This window comes from Jaculus jaculus, chromosome 7 (genome assembly GCF_020740685.1).
Source record: "Jaculus jaculus isolate mJacJac1 chromosome 7, mJacJac1.mat.Y.cur, whole genome shotgun sequence".
Classification (NCBI taxonomy): Eukaryota; Metazoa; Chordata; class Mammalia; order Rodentia; family Dipodidae; genus Jaculus; species Jaculus jaculus.
This window is the reverse complement of record NC_059108.1, coordinates 13,923,738-13,940,709: the sequence shown is the minus strand read 5'-3', so window position 1 is coordinate 13,940,709 and position 16,972 is coordinate 13,923,738. Positions and strand designations below refer to the sequence as shown.

General features: G+C 45.6%; 1 protein-coding gene across 1 annotated transcript in view; it reads right to left on the bottom strand.

The window, feature by feature from the left end:
* Fry (FRY microtubule binding protein) overlaps nt 1–16,408 on the bottom strand; it is a 472,955-nt gene extending 456,547 nt beyond the window's left edge. Inside the window, exon 1 of the mRNA XM_045154946.1 lies at nt 16,311–16,408. The gene's annotated coding sequence lies outside the window, so the exon portion shown is untranslated. The remainder of the gene's footprint in view (nt 1–16,310) is intronic.
* Between the last annotated feature and the right edge of the window lie 564 nt (nt 16,409–16,972).

Genomic DNA, 16,972 nt, shown 5'->3' with positions numbered 1-16,972 from the left:
TAGATCCTCCTCTTGAGCCACAAGAACACAGATTTGTCCACAACGTGGTTCAGCAGCAACTTCTGCAGCCTTAGGCCCATGTCAGGAGTGGACAGCATCAGCCTCCCTCCAACTTTAGGTTTCTTGGATACGATTTATACTAGGTCGGAAGTTACACTTTCAGGTTTAAAAGCCTTCCCTCCGGCCCCTCCCTTCAGCTGAACTTGGAGGAGGGGGCGGGGGGTATAGGAACCCATCTCAAACTTTTTCCCTTCATAATGAAGCTCAGGAAAATTTGCTCAGAGCAAAGGAAAGAGACTTTGCATCGTGGGTTCCTTTGAGACACTGATCAGGCTGCTAAATGGGGGTAGCAGGGGAGGCTGGTGAGAGATGGGAGTCTTCAGGTCTCGCTTCCTTCTCCCGAGCACCCCTGAGCACAGCCCTGGCTGGAGGCTCAGAAAGCTGCGTGGCGTTGACTGTCTTCTGTGGGGAATGCATGTCCAATTTCTTTTCAGTATTCCCAGAATTCCTCTGTGGTATGATGGACACAATCCACTAAGAAATCAAGTTCTTCAGCTTCAGTTAAAAAAAAAAGTACAAGGAAAAGCATATATTATAACGCACTTCTATTCCATTGACATTTCTGATAAATACCCCGACTGTTTAACAAACACTGAAGAGAAATGAAAACCATGAGGAAGGCACTCATCCAATTTGCACTAGCCAGTAAGTGCTGGCAAACACCAGCATCTGGGAAGGCTTTTAATGTTATTGATAGCTTATTCAAAAGGCTCTGTGGTCCCACGGGCCTCCATCACCACTCCAGCTGAGAAATCAGGCACTTACAAAGCAGTGATGGGGAGACTGTGTCCAGAAATAAGTGCTCTGCAGTGCTTAGATCAGTGTGCCTCGCTCCCATCCATGATGTCAGCAGAGGGCTTCAACCCTCTCTTATGGCTTCTGCTCAATTAGCTAATGATAGATGTCCTTTAAGGAAAAAGCTCAACAGCCATGCTTTTTGAAACAAATTTTTTGTTTACTTTTATTTATTTATTTGAAAGTGACAGACATAGAAAGAAGGAGAGAGAGAGAGAGAATGGGCTTTCCAGGGCCTCCAGCCACTGCAAATGAACTCCAGATGCATGTGCCCCCTTGTGCATCTGGCTAACGTGGGTCCCGGGGAATCGAGCCTTGAATCAGGGTTCTTAAACTTCACAGGCAAGCACTTAACCGCTAAGCCATCTCTCCAGCCCCAGCCATGCTTTTGTAAGAAGTTTTTTTTTTTTTAATTTTTTTTGTTTATTTATTTATTTGAGAGCAACAGACAGAGAGAGAGAGAGAGAGAGAGAGAGAGAGGAGAGAGAGAGAGAGAGAGAGAATGGGCATGCCAGGGCCTCCAGCCACTGCAAATGAGCTCCAGATGCATGCGCCCCCTTGTGCATCTGGCTAACGTGGGTCCTGGGGAGTTGAGCCTCGAACCGGGGTCCTTAGGCTTCACAGGCAAGCGCTTAACCGCTAAGCCATCTCTACAGCCCTGTAAGAAGTTTTATCTGCGATGGCCGCAGAAAATACTGTCAAGTTTGCCCTCTCAGGACATCGTATGTCCTTGTCAAGAAAACAAATCTGCCAGGAGAATAGAAAAACACACGGCATCAAGCAAGAGAAGGGGGAAGGGCCGTGAAAACACTGGGGGAGGGGGGATGGTCTTGCAAGCGAGGGCTAGGGAGCTATAGCAGCACCCTCTGCCGGAAGAAATGGGAGAGGCCTGTCTGAGGGCGCTTGGAGGCCGGTGAGTTCAAGGCTCAGCGCTGGACGGTGAAGCAGGTATGAGGAGAAGGAGTATTTGAGCTCAAAAAGGATGATTCGTGCATTTAAAACTGTGTGCATTCACACTGTCCATGTGGCATTTTGTTTGTCATTTTTGATAGGCATTTGGTGGCGGGGGCGGGGGGAAGATCAGGACAGACAGAAAAACTGAAATCAGTTATCTTTAAACAAGAGAACAATTAGGTGGAATGTGTGTGAAGAGATATGATGGGCTGTTGGAGACACTTGGTACGAAAAACCATAAATGGGGCTGGAAAGATGACTCAGATGTTAAAGGCAATTGTTTGACAAAGCCTGAAGGCCTGGGTTCAATTCTCCAGTACCCATGTAAAGCCAGGTGCACAAAGTGGCACATGCATCTGGGATTCACTTGCAGTGGCAGGTGGCCCTGGAGTGCCCATACCCATTCACTCTATCTCTTTGCCTCTCTCTCTTTCAAATAAATAAACCCAAATTTCTTTCAAATAAAGAAGTAAACATATTCAAAAGCCATAAACATGTTCCTGGGAAAAGTTTCTAGATAAAGAACCAAGACGAAATAGTGTTGGATTCTCCTAATAGAACACTGGGCTGGCTGGCGGGGGGGGGGGGGGTATGAAAGAGTGAAGATGGCTGCTTCTGCCTGTCTCTCTGGCAACCAAGCTTTGGCAACCTCACTGCTCATTAAGCTCTGAATCTGGTTATGCTGGGGAGCTGGAGAAACTCGAACTACCCCATTTGTAAGCAGCCCCCAAGACTGATTGGAGATTTAAACCATCGTGCAGTTTGGGTGTTATCTGTGGGCTTCAATTAGCATCGGCGTCCTGGCTCCCAGGAGAAGCAATAATTAAGAACCAGCTGTAGAAATGGAAATTATCAGGTGGGGAAGAGTGTCAACGTTCTCAATGGCAGTTTTTATTGGCACATGGGCTTGGTTTTAAGAGGCTGGTTGGCAGAGCTGTGCATCTCAAGACATCCACCTAGATTCAGAGGGGAAAGGACATTGGTACTTCCCGGTCAGACCCATCAGCAAACTTCAAGACTCCATGTAGTTTATGACATAACCACAGTGTGAGCAGAGGAAGGAGTGTGGACACAGAGCTCTCACTTAGCAGGTGGAAGCCACGCTTGGGCTACTGGAAACCTCTATGACGCACAAAGTGGTTCCTGTGTAGAAAGAGACAGGTTCTGAGTCTTGGAGCTGAGAAATGGCTATTCCAGTGTTTTGCACACAAGAACCAAGGCCTGATGACTTCAGTCTGCCTAAAATAATCTATGTAATGATTTACTGTCATGCAAAGGTATCTTGGATAAACTGTGCTACGTGAAAAAGTAGCTTATACAATGGCATATTAAATGGATTTATTTTTGTAAATAACATGTCCATACATGAAAAGAGGTAAACTGGAAAGAAAAAATGCAAATAATTATTGTATTTAGGAGGAGCAGTTATGAATAGTTTCCATTTTTCTTCTATTTCCTTATCTAAATATTCAGATTTTTCCTCACTGGGCATATATTCTTTTTTTTAAAATTTTTATTTATTTATTTGAGAGAGACAGACACAGAGAGAAAGACAGATAGAGGGGGAGAGAGAGAATGGGCGCGCCAGGGCTTCCAGCCTCTGCAAACGAACTCCAGACGCATGTGCCCCCTTGTGCATCTGGCTAACGTGGGACCTGGGGAACCGAGCCTTGAACCGGGGTCCTTAGGCTTCACAGGCAAGCGCTTAACCGCTAAGCCATCTCTCAGCCCGCATATATTCTTTATATAACAACATATATTTAGCACTGGGAAGCACACTCAATTGTGTTCATCAGAGGTCATAAACCCATGGTGTTTGGGCCTCTGAGAATTAAAGAGCAATGTGAAAATTGATGTCTCAAAACTCCCAAGTGCTCCAGGATTTAGGACTTCTTTAAGGCAAAGAAATCTTTATTTTTTTAAGTTTTTAATTAATTAATTAATTTGCAAACAGAGAGAGGTAGAGAGAGAGAGAGAGAAAGAGAGAGAGAGGGAGAATGGGCACGCCAGGGCCTCCAGACACTGCAAACAAATTCCAGACGCATGTGCCCCTGTGCATCTGGTTTAGGTGGGTCCTGGGGAATTGAACCTAGGTCTTTTGGCTTCACAGACAAACACCTTAACCACCTTAAGCCATCTCTCCAACACTATTTTTATTTTATTTTTGAGAGAGAGACAGAGAGAGGGCGAAGGAGGGAGGGAGAAAGAGAGAGAGAATGTGCGTATCAGGGCCTTTCAGGTGTTGTGAACAAACTCCAGATTCATGGGCATGAGTGGCATTGCATGCTTTTGTCACTGTCACATCTGGCTATGTAGGACCTGGAGATTCGAACAGATATTCTTAGTCTTTTCAGACGAGTGCCTTAAGTGCTAAGCCATCTCTCCATCCCTAGGATTTCTTTACATAAAGGTCATGGGGGATACAATATAGGTTTGACTGGTTACAGTATATTTACCAGAATGTTTAAGATCTGATAGCTGCTTGGGAGCTCATGGAGTCTGTAATTAAGCACATCCTTTCTGCGTAGGGTTTCAAAAGAAACTAGAAGCTGGTGTGCTTTTCTTCTTTCTTAAGACAGTAACAAACCCCGGACCCAAGGGACGGCAAAGATGAGTGTCCCCCAGCGCTGACGCTGCAGTCTTGAATGGAAACCTTCCTCTTGTTCTATGGGTGGGAGATTTAATCCACTGCCATGTGAGTGGGTGCAGCCTCCTGCAGAGAACAAAGCCGCCTCATGCCCTGGGCTTTTAAAGTGCCTCCTTTCCCCTCTGCTTCCCACTCACCTCGTCATCATTCCTGTAAGGAAGAGAAGACAGGTTTCTGCAGCAGAGACTCCAAACTGAGCCTGTGGAGGTCTGAGAGAGAGCTGTGCAGGTGTGTGGTGACGTGGGGCTGGGAGAGGTGCTTGCCGTGACAGGCTGGGCTGACCGACAGATTCAAACCATCCACAGCATTTAAAAGGCCATTGCTGGCGAGTAATGTCCAATAACACAAGCAGCATTAAGAACTGAACCATCAGTATAGTAGATACTTGATGCAGACAGCCTCGCTGCCTTCCAACAAACCTGCCCTGTAGAAAGGCATGGCTCCACTTTCTGCACAAGCAAGCTGGTGGAGGAATATTAAGCCCACACCATGGAAGTATGATATTGTGCTGAAATAACTTTTATGATACTCTGGGCTCTCTGCCTAACTTCTTCATTGGCTGTCAAGGTACTTCAGGAAGATACCTTAACCTGCATGTTCCTAATTTCCTAATCTGTAAAACAGAAGCAATAACAGACTCTACCACACAGGGGGACTAAATGCTATAAAGAGAGAATACGAAGCCCTGAGGAGAACATCAGTGATAAAAAATCACTGATCTCTCCTCGTGCTGACAGCAAGTACAGATCAGTTTGAGTTAAGGATGTTTCTATGACTAAAAGAGCCAATAGAGTCACCTGCAGTATCATGGGGGATTCGTCTTTAATGATGCCAACATGGGCATGTGTTCAGGGTCCTTATATAAAGTGGTGTACTATTTGCACAGAGCATACACACATCCTCCCATAACACTTTAAATATTCTCTTGATAAATTATAATACCTGCTACAATGCAAGTGCCTGCTATATGGCATTACTTAGGGCCCAGATTCTTAACCCGTGGGTAGTAAAAAATTTAACAACAGGAAGAGATTTCTGAATGTACTGTGACCAAAAGGTAATCCAAACTCAATCACATAATGAATCTGAGGTGTTTCTGGAAGTGCCTGCCTGTGTTGCGTTGTGTCATGTGACTTTACTGCAGCCTTCTTGGTCCTTGTTGTAGATAGCTCCACAGTGCTGGGACAGGCATCCCAACCACACACAGTGTACAGGAGGAAGAGGTTCAGTCCAGCTATGGATCCAGGGGGAAGTTCCATCATTGGTGGAAGAAGCTGTTTACTTCCATACATCCAAGCACAGAGAAACTTCTGCAGCAGGCAAAACACCAACACCAGCAGAAACACACCACCAGCAATGGCAGAGCTCAAGCTCTTCTCTCCATAGCTTTGGACTGGAATCAGATCACTCCCAGTGACACGGCCCCTCCAGCAGGCTGCTGGGGACTTAAGCAGTAAGGTGAATTTTAAAAAACTACCCGGGGGGGCTAAAGAGATGGCTTAGTGGTTAATGGCACTTGCCTGTGAAGCCTAAGGACCCAGGTTCAATTCTCCAGGTCCCATATAAGCCAGATGCACAAGGTGGCACATATGTCTGGAGTTTGTTTGCAGCGGCTAGAGGCCCTGGTGTGCCCATTCTCTCTCTCTCTCTCCCTCTTTTTTTTCTCTTTTTCTACCTCTCTCTGTCTCTAATATATAAATAAATAAAGTTAAAAATATATTTAAAAAATAGTAAAAAAAATATACGTGAGGCTATAGGGAACATAAGTTCATACTACCACAGCGGTTGATACAGAGATTTTTTTTATCTCCCCACCCCGAGTCTTCTTGATTCAAAGGTGGTTAATTCTGACAGGATTCACTTGTAGGTGTGCATGCACAATGTAGCTGTGGCTTCACAGTACTCTAAGCTCCTCTTCGTATAACCTGTATGACCAAAAGTGCCATGCTCCACTTCCATGAGAAGCTCAGAGTTTCCACCTTAAGCTCCAGCAGAGGTGCAAGAAACACCGATGTGAACACTTCTGTGGAACTGAGACCACATTTCAGTACTCATTGTGTGCCTTTAAGAGTTCCAAAACTCCGGGGCTAGAGAGATGGCTTAGCGGTTAAGCGCTTGCCTGGGAAGCCTAAGGACTTCGGTTCGAGGCTCGATTCCCCAGCACCCACGTTAGCCAGATGCACAAGGGGACGCACGGGTCCGGAGCTTGTTTGCAGTGGTTAGAAGCCCTGGTGCACCCATTCTCTCTCTCTCTCTCTCTCTCTCTCTGCCTCTTTCTCTCTCTGTCTGTTGCTCACAAATAAATAAAAATAAACAAAAAATAAATTAAAACAAAGACTTCCAAAACTCTGGACATTCCTGAAATCCGAACCCTGTGGAGGCTAAGGCAGGAAGATTATGAGTTCTAGGCCAGTCTAGGCCACACAGCATGCCCATTCTCATATATTCTCTCTTTTTCCTTGCAAATAAATATTTAACAAAAAGCAAGAGACAGGGCTGGAGAGATTGCTTAGTGGTTAAGCACTTGCCTGTGAAGCCTAAGGACCCCAGTTCGAGGCTTGATTCCCCAAGACCCACATTAGCCAGATGCACAGGGGGTGCATGCGTCTGGAGTTCATTTGCAGTGGTTGGAAGCCCTGCTGCACCCATTCTCTCTCTTTCTCTCCCTCTTTCTCTTTCTGTCTGTTGCTGTCAAATAAATAAATAAAAATTTAAAAAAACGTAAGGGACAGACAACTAAGGTGAAGTCACTATCCAGTACATTACTTGTATATCAAGTGTCTAATCTGACATCTGTTGATTTTTTTCCCTACTATCTGGAGAGCCATAAAATATTCTGTCATTTGCCTTCCTACAGCTCTCTGCAGTATGTGTGCTTCATATGTGTATGTGTGTGTATGATCGTTGTATAATCATCCAAATAATACTAACATGTAATCAAGAAGAGAAAAATATGTCTGACACGTTTTTGAGTAACACATAAAGCCCACTCCTGAGCACAAAATGTGTAACACAATTCACTTTGCAACTTCAATTTTATTCAGAAAAAATAAAAATCCCACCTTGTTCAAAGTTGCATGTGAGGCAGGAGAGATGGTTTGGCAGTTAAAGGTAACTGCTTATGAAGCCTGACAGCCTGGGTTCAATTCCCCAGCACCCATGTAAAAACCAGATGCACAAGGTGGTGTGTGCATTTGGGGTTTATCTGCAACAGTATGAGGCCCTGGCACATACATTTTCTCTCTCTCAAACAAATAATTTTTTTAAGTTGCATGCAATTTTCCAGTTTCTTGACTTTTAAATTTTTTTGTTTATTTTTATTTATTTATTTGAAAGCAACAGACAGAGAGCCAGAAAGAGGCAGAGAGAGAGAGAGACAGACAGACAGAATGGGTGCGCCAGGGCCTCCAGCCACTGCAAATGAACTCCAGACACGTGTGCCCCCTTGCGCATCTGGCTAACGTGGGTCCTGGAGAATCGAGCCTCCAACCGGGGTCCTTAGGCTTCCCAGGCAAGCGCTTAACCGCTAAGCCATCTCTCCAGCCAAAGTTTCTTGACCTTCAATATTCCAAATGTGTGCTGAATAAGGAAGTACTACAAACATGCGCTATCTTACAGATTTACCATCTTAGAGATAATGATTTATATACTCCATTTATGTACATTATGTAGTAACGTTCTAAAGGCTGTGTCTTGCCTCCTTTTCAGTCCCGATGGTTTATCCATCATCTGGGGATCTTTCATACAGTGCAGGCTTCCTCACTTTTTCCTCAAGCTCAGCCCTGCACACCTGACTACCATATCCATTACGAACTGAGTGTAGCATAGGCCATCTGGCACTGTGGCTCAGATTTAATTAATGTTTACTGAATGAGGACATCTGTCAGACCCCATGCCAAGTGTTGCTGCCCCTGTGATAAGACATTCTATGTGTCCATGAGCCTAATTCATTAGTTAACCATGAAAAAAAAATCCTATGTATTAATTATGAGTTTTATTTTCTGTACTCTGGTGTTCTGACATCCGAGAGCCTTGCTGACCTAGAGGGACAGCCACTTCCAGGGTCAGCCAATGTGTGGGGCAGGTAAGGACTTGCTCCCAGCATGCCTCAAATGCAAGCCCCTGCCACAGCCCACCTCAGTACCTTCGTCAGCAGCTCTACATCACGTGAGGGACAGGTAATGGAAAGTTAGGGACACTCATTCTTCGGCTTTTTTTTGTTGTTTGTTTTTGTTTTTGTTTTTCGAGGTAGGGTCTCACTGTAGTCCAGGCTGACCTGGTACTCACTATGTAATCTCAGGGTGGCCTCAAACTCACGGCAATCCTCCTACCTCTGCCTCCCAAGTGCTGGGATTAAAGGTGTGTGCCACCACACATGGCTCTTCTGCTTGTTTTAATCCCACCCTGGCCTAGCCTGGTCCTCCTCACAGAAGTCACAATAGGTCCCTGTCCACACTGCTTCTCACTCCCTTGATTTGGCTGTGGGCTTCTGCACATGAAAGCCCCGCTTGGCAGGCTAAGCCTCTGCCTTCTAGGGGAATGTGAGTAAAATAAACTTCTTCCTTAATGATTTAATCATTTCTGCATGCCTTACCACACCAGATTAAAATAAGTTCTAGGTATAAAAGCCCCACATGCCTACAATTAAGTCTTCTGTCATCCACCCTCTGTATGCAGGAAACAGGTTTCAAGCTTAACATTTGCATTACTTTGGCCTGCATTAACAACATTTAGTAAAAGCAATTATATTTGTTTTATTAGTGGTTAACTATACTCAGTAGTTATTTCCTACAATATAAAAGAGCGGGGATGGAGAGATGGTTCAGTGGTTAAATGTGCTTGCTTATAAAGTCTAGTGGGCTTGGGTTCCATCGGCCAGGACCCAGGGAAAGCCAGATGCACAAAGTGGCAAGTGTGTCTGGAGTTTGTTTGCAGTTTCAGGAAGCCCTGGGATGCCCATACTCACCCCTGTTCTCTTTGTAAAAATAATAATAATAATAATAATAATTTTTTTAAAGCAGGCTCTGTTATATAATGTCCATACAGAATTGTCACAATCACGTTCAACTGTGTCACTTATAGTTGGGGACATGCAGTGATGATCCTCCATCTACATCAGTTATGCTGACAATGAATAAATAAGCAATCACACCAGGCACATACCTAAAGAAAGGCTTTCGCTGCTCATCACGCTGAGTTCAATGTGTAAGAGGAAAAGCACAGTGAGAAGATTGAATGCACCTTAAAAACCCACCAGGTTGCTTGGTTCGTGAGATTTATCCAGGGGCCCCACATGTCACTGGGTGTGTCTTTGCAGGCCAGCTCTTTCACTCATACACTGTGGGGTTCTTTGGGGAATGCTAATTCACTTCAGGTTCTTGGGACTGGCTCCGAGCTATTACTAAATTCCTGTGGGTACCATTCCTTCTGTTGGCATCTTTGTCCAGCTTCTTGTGGCTGGTCTAGACAGGCATTCTCTTTGACCAGGTAACAGTGTGGAGGACAGGCACAGGCAGAGATCTGTACCGCTCATGTCAAAATGTAAATATGGTCACTTCTTGTATTGAAAAGTGGACTGTAGGGCTGGAGAGACGGCTTAGAGGTTAAGTGCTTGCCTTCAAAAGCTAAAGGGCCCAGGTTTGACTCCCCAGTACCCACATAAAGCCAGATGCACAAAGTGGCAGCATGAGTCTAGAGTTTATTTTCAATGGCATGCCCATTCTCTCTCTCTAAGTGAATAAATAAAAAATATTTTTTTAAATGAACTGCAAAGCAAGGCCTTTGTTGCAGACATTTTCACTCTGCTGGGAAGAACATCCAGACTAGGCAAGCTTATAGCAGAAAAGGGCTTGCTTCAAGCTGACAGATGCAGGGGGACGTCTCATCCGTGGCCGAAGCAGCAGCTTCCAGACGTCCCCGATGACCAAAACCATCTCCGGCCAGCAAACACCAAACGTGACAGGCACAAAACGTGCAGCAGGGTCCCCCGCAGAGGTCGAACTGCTCTGCATACCTTCAGGAAAACCAGATCTGTTCCCAACTATACCTTAGGGCTGGACCCCAGGATCTACCCCCAGTTAAACCTCCTCTAGCCAGGTGGCTGGAGATCCAACTTACAAGCGTTAGTAAAACACCTGAGTCTATGAGGGACATTCAAGAGATCACAGCCTTTAATCATATATATAATATGTATATTTAACATATATCGATCATAGCCTTTAATCATATATATAATGTGTATATTTAATATATATTGATCACAGCCTTTAATCATATATATATATATATAATATGTATAATTAAAGCTGTGATTGCTTTAATATATATTATATAGCATATAATATATTATATAATATATATAACATATATAATACATATATGTATGTATGTATGTATGTATGTATGTATCTATCTATCTATCTATCTATCTATCTATCTATCTATTTATCTATGGATTCTCAGGATTGCACAGCCAGGCGTATTAGTCAACTACTTGTTGCTAAGACAAAATACCTGACACAAATCAATGGAAAGGAAGAAGGGTTTATTTCAGCTTACAGTTCCAGGAAACAGTGCGTCAGGGCAGGGAAGGTGGCAGGAGCTTGAGGCGGCTGCTCACACTCGGCAGGGCGAGGAGGCAGAGAGCGATGGCTGCTGCTAGTCAGCAGCTCTCTCCTTTCTACGCAGTCCAGGACCCTGGCCTGGGAAATGGCGCTACCCACAGTTAAGGTGGGTCCCAAATGCTTTTCATACAGCAGTGATCAGGACTAACAAACTACACGACTTGTTTGCAGGCTGATAAAAGACATGACTGCGTGCATGAATGGTGGATGGATGGAGAGATACAAGAAAGGAGGCCGGTCAGTGCTCGTAAGAGTCAGTGAGCAAGGTTGAGCGTATTTCATCTCTCGTGTTCTTTGCACATGTTAACATTCCTGGAACTGGTGCGTGTTTTTAATACCGAGGGCTAATTAAAACTGCTGACAATTCGATGACAGCCGTGGCACACATGTCCTCGAGCTCGGTCACAGTGATGCATTCTGTTTTCACTTCTACTGAGCTATGGTCATTACCAGGCCTGCGTGCGTGCTGTGGAATGGTATTCTGTGGGCATGGAATTGCCATTTTGAAATCAGAGCAGCTGTGCTACCACCAGGAGCAACCTCCCCCTCAAGATTAAGCTCGCTCACGGAGGGGGGGAGGACACACACAAGGCCCCACACTCTGGTACCATGCGGCCCACCCCTTACAAATAGTTAATTTCTGGGAAGGGGACTCTTCAGCGATGTAGGCACCTGTTTGTAGCCCCAATTAAGCTCACAGGTTCACCAAGACAGACTTGGGTGGAAGTGTTCCTTTGGTTTGTTGCTAGTTCCCTATCTGGGGTGAATAGATGTTTGTTCATTTCTCCACAGAAAAATTTAATGCAACAATGGCTGTTTTCAAAAGCATTACGCTATGATTTTGGCACTGAAAGATGTACATATGCGTGAAGGCACTGAAACGCAGCAGTGGGGCATACACATTGTATTACTAAAGAAAGCATTTATACTTGATTGGCACTTCCCTAATGCCTTGGCAAAGCAAGATCTCAATGCTTTACCACACTGAAAGAAAGACACGTATGAGGAAGCTGTGTTATAATCCGTTACTGAGGTTCATGCAAGTGCACTGTCCATCACATCTAGCAATGCTACCAAGTGAACTGGCAGGGGAAAAAAACAACAAAACCCATGGAAGAAATGAAGGGAACTTAAAAGCACTGAAAGAGAAGTGTGATCTATTCACACAAGGTCATGGAAGACCAGAGTTAAAATGGTATGAAATTGACAGAATTTTCTTTTTCTTATTTGGCATGAAAATAACGCTGCTGTATTTTCCAGTTGATGGCATTTTAGATTTGATGAAATATGGGAAAACAAGATGAACTGCAAATGAAATGATTTAGGAACCGAATAGAAGGCTGAAAGGAAGTCTGTTGGTTTTCATATCAGCTTCAAGTTCATTAAGTTTTTGTTTAGGACAGTTTCAAGTTCATGTGTGTAATTTTAGGCGAACTGGCCAATTTCAACAGTTCCATACAGTTTTTTCAGACTATTAGTCACTTAAAGAAATCTAGTCACCCCTCCTCTAACAATGTGTCTACCAACTCTTCCACTGTGGGACAAGAGTGTGGCGATAAGCAAACCTCATGTTCTACTTTCTCCATTTAGTTGGTGGTATTCCAGTCTGTTTTTTTTTTTCTTTTTCTTTCTCTCTCTCTCTTTTATCATTTTTTTTTTTTAACAGTTTAGAAGAGAAGTGCTGGAACTCTGTTCTAAACTCAAACCTTATCAATGCCAAAGAGGATGGAGTGAAATTATTACACAAGAGGATCATGTTTCAATCCCAAAGTGTACGTACAGGATCCCAAGATTCGAAGCACTAAGAATAACAGTAGCAATGGTAAGTGTAAGGGTATGTTTACAGAAAGCATACGGTCACTGCTCAAAAATGCATGCATTTCCTTTTAATCTGAGTACTGAAAACCATTTTGGAATAAGAAAAAGTTGAAAAATATACCAAGGTGTTCTCTTTCTCTCTCTCTCTCTCTCTCTCTCTCTCTCTCTCTCTCTTCCTTTCTCTCGCTCTCTCTGAAACACACACACACACATACACACACGGGAGTGAGGTAGGGGAGATATTCCAAAACAATGAATGCAAATTATAATAGTATCTTCTTAGGTACCATCTGAAAGCTTACTGGGTCACAATTGTGACATCAATTTTTGATGCTGCTCAGTCAATTGTAACTGTCTTACTGTAAAAGCAAATACCAGGGTTGGAGAGATGGCTTAGCAGTTAATGCATTTGCCTGCAAAGCCAAAGGACCGAGGTCTGATTCCCCGAGGTCTGATTCTGATTCATCATGTAAGCCAGATGCACAAGGTGGCACATGCGTCTGGAATTCATTTGCCGTGGCTACGGATGTGCCCATCTCTCTCTCTCTCTCTCTCTCTCTCTCTCTCTGCCTCTCAAATAAATAAATTAATTAATTAATAACAATAAGTTAAAAAAAGTGAATACCAAATCAGAAATAAGATCAGCCAGGCAAGGTGGTACATGCCTTTACTCAGCACTCGGGTGACAGAGTTAGGTGGATTGCTGTGAGTTCAAGGCCAGTCTGAGACAAATTCCAGGTCAGCCTGTGCTAGAGCAAGATCCTACCTTGAAAAACAGAAAAAAAACAAACCAAAAAAAAAAAAAAAAAAGCAAAAATAACAACCAAATCAAAAATAGTCATTAGTCACCAAGACAATAGGTAAAAGGGGTTCCTACAGGCTGGACATATTTCAGTGGTGTTGACAACAGGCGCCGGCATATTCATGATATTTCCCAGTGTGGAGAAGATCTGCTTCCTATCCCCAGGGCCTTACACTCATTCCTTTTCCTTTCAGCACTTGAAAATTCAGGGATTCCTTGGACTAATTCTACTCTCCCAGCAACTTCATCTCGGTCTTTCCTTTTAAGCAGGCTGGCCTGGGTCGGAAATTCTCCGACAGTTGGTGTGGGCGGCCCGTGAGCCAGCATGAACGTACTGCCGCCACTCAGCAGGGTGTGCGGAGCTAAAATAGCCTTGACGACAGCGACATTGGACCACTCCTTAGGCTCCAGGCATGGAAACACTTGGCTATTTGTCTTCTGGAAAGGTTCACATGGGGAGCCTTCCATCAGACCAACAGGGATGGAACTAGGGTAGGTCTGCTGTTACCCTCCCTCAAATGGGCACACAGTAGTCCAAAGAGAGGAGACATTCTAGAAAGGGGTCTGATATGCCAGGCCAGCACCGGCCTATGCTGCCATCTTTGGATTTCCTACTGTACAGGCTAGCTCTCTGTAGAGAACGAGGAGACACAACAGGTCAGTGGGTAAGAGCAGATCCATATTCAAATCCTATCTCCATAACTCACTCGCCATATAGCCTTGGAAGGAAGTCTATCAACTCAGGGACCATAGGCTGGGCAAGGTAAGATAATGCCTATAATTCCAGCCCTTTGGTGGCTAAGACAGGAGGACTGCAATGAGTTTAAGGCCAGCCTGTGCTAAATAGCAAGACCCTGTCAAAAAAACAAAACAAGAAACAACCACACAAACAACTCAGGGAAAGTAATAATACCTCATTAGGGTGATAGTGAGAATTAAATAATACAAATGACACGTACTAAGCATGTCACACATAGTGTTAGTGTAGGGATATGGTTGCATTATCAGTAAGGACATGGCCTTAAATTGTTTTTCTACAGATGATGTTTCTTGGGTGCAGAGGTAAAATTATATGGGTAGGAATAAGACAGCCCTGTCTAAGGTATTGCCTGTGTGTTGATGAGTATAATTGTGAGAATCGATATGGGATATCAGGAAGATCTTAGGCAGATTAGAATCAAATGGGCTCAATATGTTTATTAAGATCTGCTCACTCTGCCAGGCGTGGTGGCAATGTCTTTAATCCCAGCACTTGGGTGGGGGGCAGAGTTAGGAAGATGGCCTAGAGTTAGAGGCCACCCTGAGACTACATAGTATATTCCAGTCAGCCTGAGCTACAGTGAGACCCTGCCTCCAAAACAAAACAAAACAAAACAAAACAAAAAGATCTGCTCATTCTAAGACCAAGCAATAACTCCATGTTATAATGTTACAACCTCTACACAAGCCAGTTTATGACAGATGGGTTCCAACAATCTTGGTTACATCAACTCACTACTACTCTGCCTTAGAAAAAGTCTTGCAGGGGCTGGAGAGATGGCTCAGTGGTTAAAGGTGCTTGCTTGCAGAGCCTCATGGCCCCGGTTTAATTCTCCTCTCCCTAGTAATACCAGATATGCAAAGCGGCACATGCAACTGGAGTTCGTTTTCACCTAGAGCATCCACACTACTCTCTCTCTCTCTCCCTCTGTCTGCCTCTTTCTTGTTCTCAAATAAAAAGTATTTTTAACGGCTTGTAAAGCAAATACCGCTCTCCCAAATCATCTTACTTCGATAGTTAAGGCCTTCTGCTGCCTTTCAAGTGGGTTCCTTGTTCCCCTTTCTCACACTAAGCTAAAGAGGAGAGGGGCCATAACTTCTTGCCACTTTGTTGCCCTCCACAGCACCTGTTCCAACAATAAAACTAAAAACAAAGGGCAAGTAGGCAAGTATTACAGAATCAACACGAGTAATCATTGGCCCCTTGAACATGCTAGACTTGGGGATCTCTGATTAAAACATATCATAAGGTAGGTTTAAAAAAATTAGTCTACCAGCCACTGGTTATACTTGGCAGCACTGTTTTCAGGCCTCCTTCTTCAAAAAAAAAAAAAAAAAAAAAAAAAAAAAAACCCACAAGGTTGGACTCTGGATGTGTCTGCAGAACTGCTCCCTCCTCAAGGGCGATTCCCATGGAGTAACTTCCTCAAGCAAGGCTCTTAAGTCAGAAAGTGGCATGGGTATTCATTCAGTGCACAGGGCGGTGCAGGCTGTCGGTCTTTAAAGGCATGGTACTGGGCGGTGGGGACGGGGCCGGTGGGGCGGGGGTGGGGGGGAACATCCATCAGCGAAGGCCAGCTCTGCAACTCTCCAGGCCAAAACTTTCTCCAGGAGCAAATCCTCTTTGAAAGCACATGGAGCACACAGGAGGAGGATGGAGCGTGGGGATGCCGTCAGCTGCAGCCTGTGGCAGCGCAATTCCCCCACCCCTTCCTCCCGGGGAAGCCAGCCCCAACGGCGCGGCCCCGCCCAGCCCCACCCACCCCCTCCGGGAGCCGCGAGCTCCACAAAGCCATTCCCCGGCGTGCGGTCCCCGAGGCCGGCGAGACAGGCACGAGCGAGGCTTGGGTACCTTAGGAAGAGGCCGGGATGCCCGGACCCGAGGAGCCCCGCAGCATCGCCGGGACGCCGCCTCCACCGCGCTCGCGCAAAGCCACTTCTCGGAGCCGCGAGCCCGGGCCGCAGCAGCAGCAGCAGCAGCCGCAGCCTCGCGCGCCCACCGCCGTCCCCGCGCCGCGCACCGCCCGCGGATCCGCCGGCCCGCGACAGCCACTGTCAAGTGCAGCCCCGCCCCCTGCGCGCCGGGCGAGCGGAGGACCACGCCCCTCCGGGACGCGCCGCCGCGCTGATTGGCTGCGGGAGACGACGGCCACGCCCCCTCATCTCCTGGCCACGCCCCCTGCCCCCTCGGCGCAGGCTCTCACCACGGGCGCGCGGAGGGTGGGGTCCAGCGCTTGGGCGAGGCTTCCTGCGGGCACCGGCGCGCCCGCGCTCTGCACTTTTTCTCTCCTCTTCCAACCCAGAAATAAATAAACACGTCCTGGAGACATGGCCGAAAGGGTTCACCTTCTCCAGGGCGCAATGGGGTGCGAGTTTATTTACATAAACACTTACATTCTGGGAGCCCGGCACTGGCCGCCTTGGTGGGGAGGAGGACTGAGATTATAGACGGAGGCCTTGGGGGGGGTTTTGGGATTTCGTGTGTTTGCTCTTTGAAGCTGAGAGTTCTCTTAA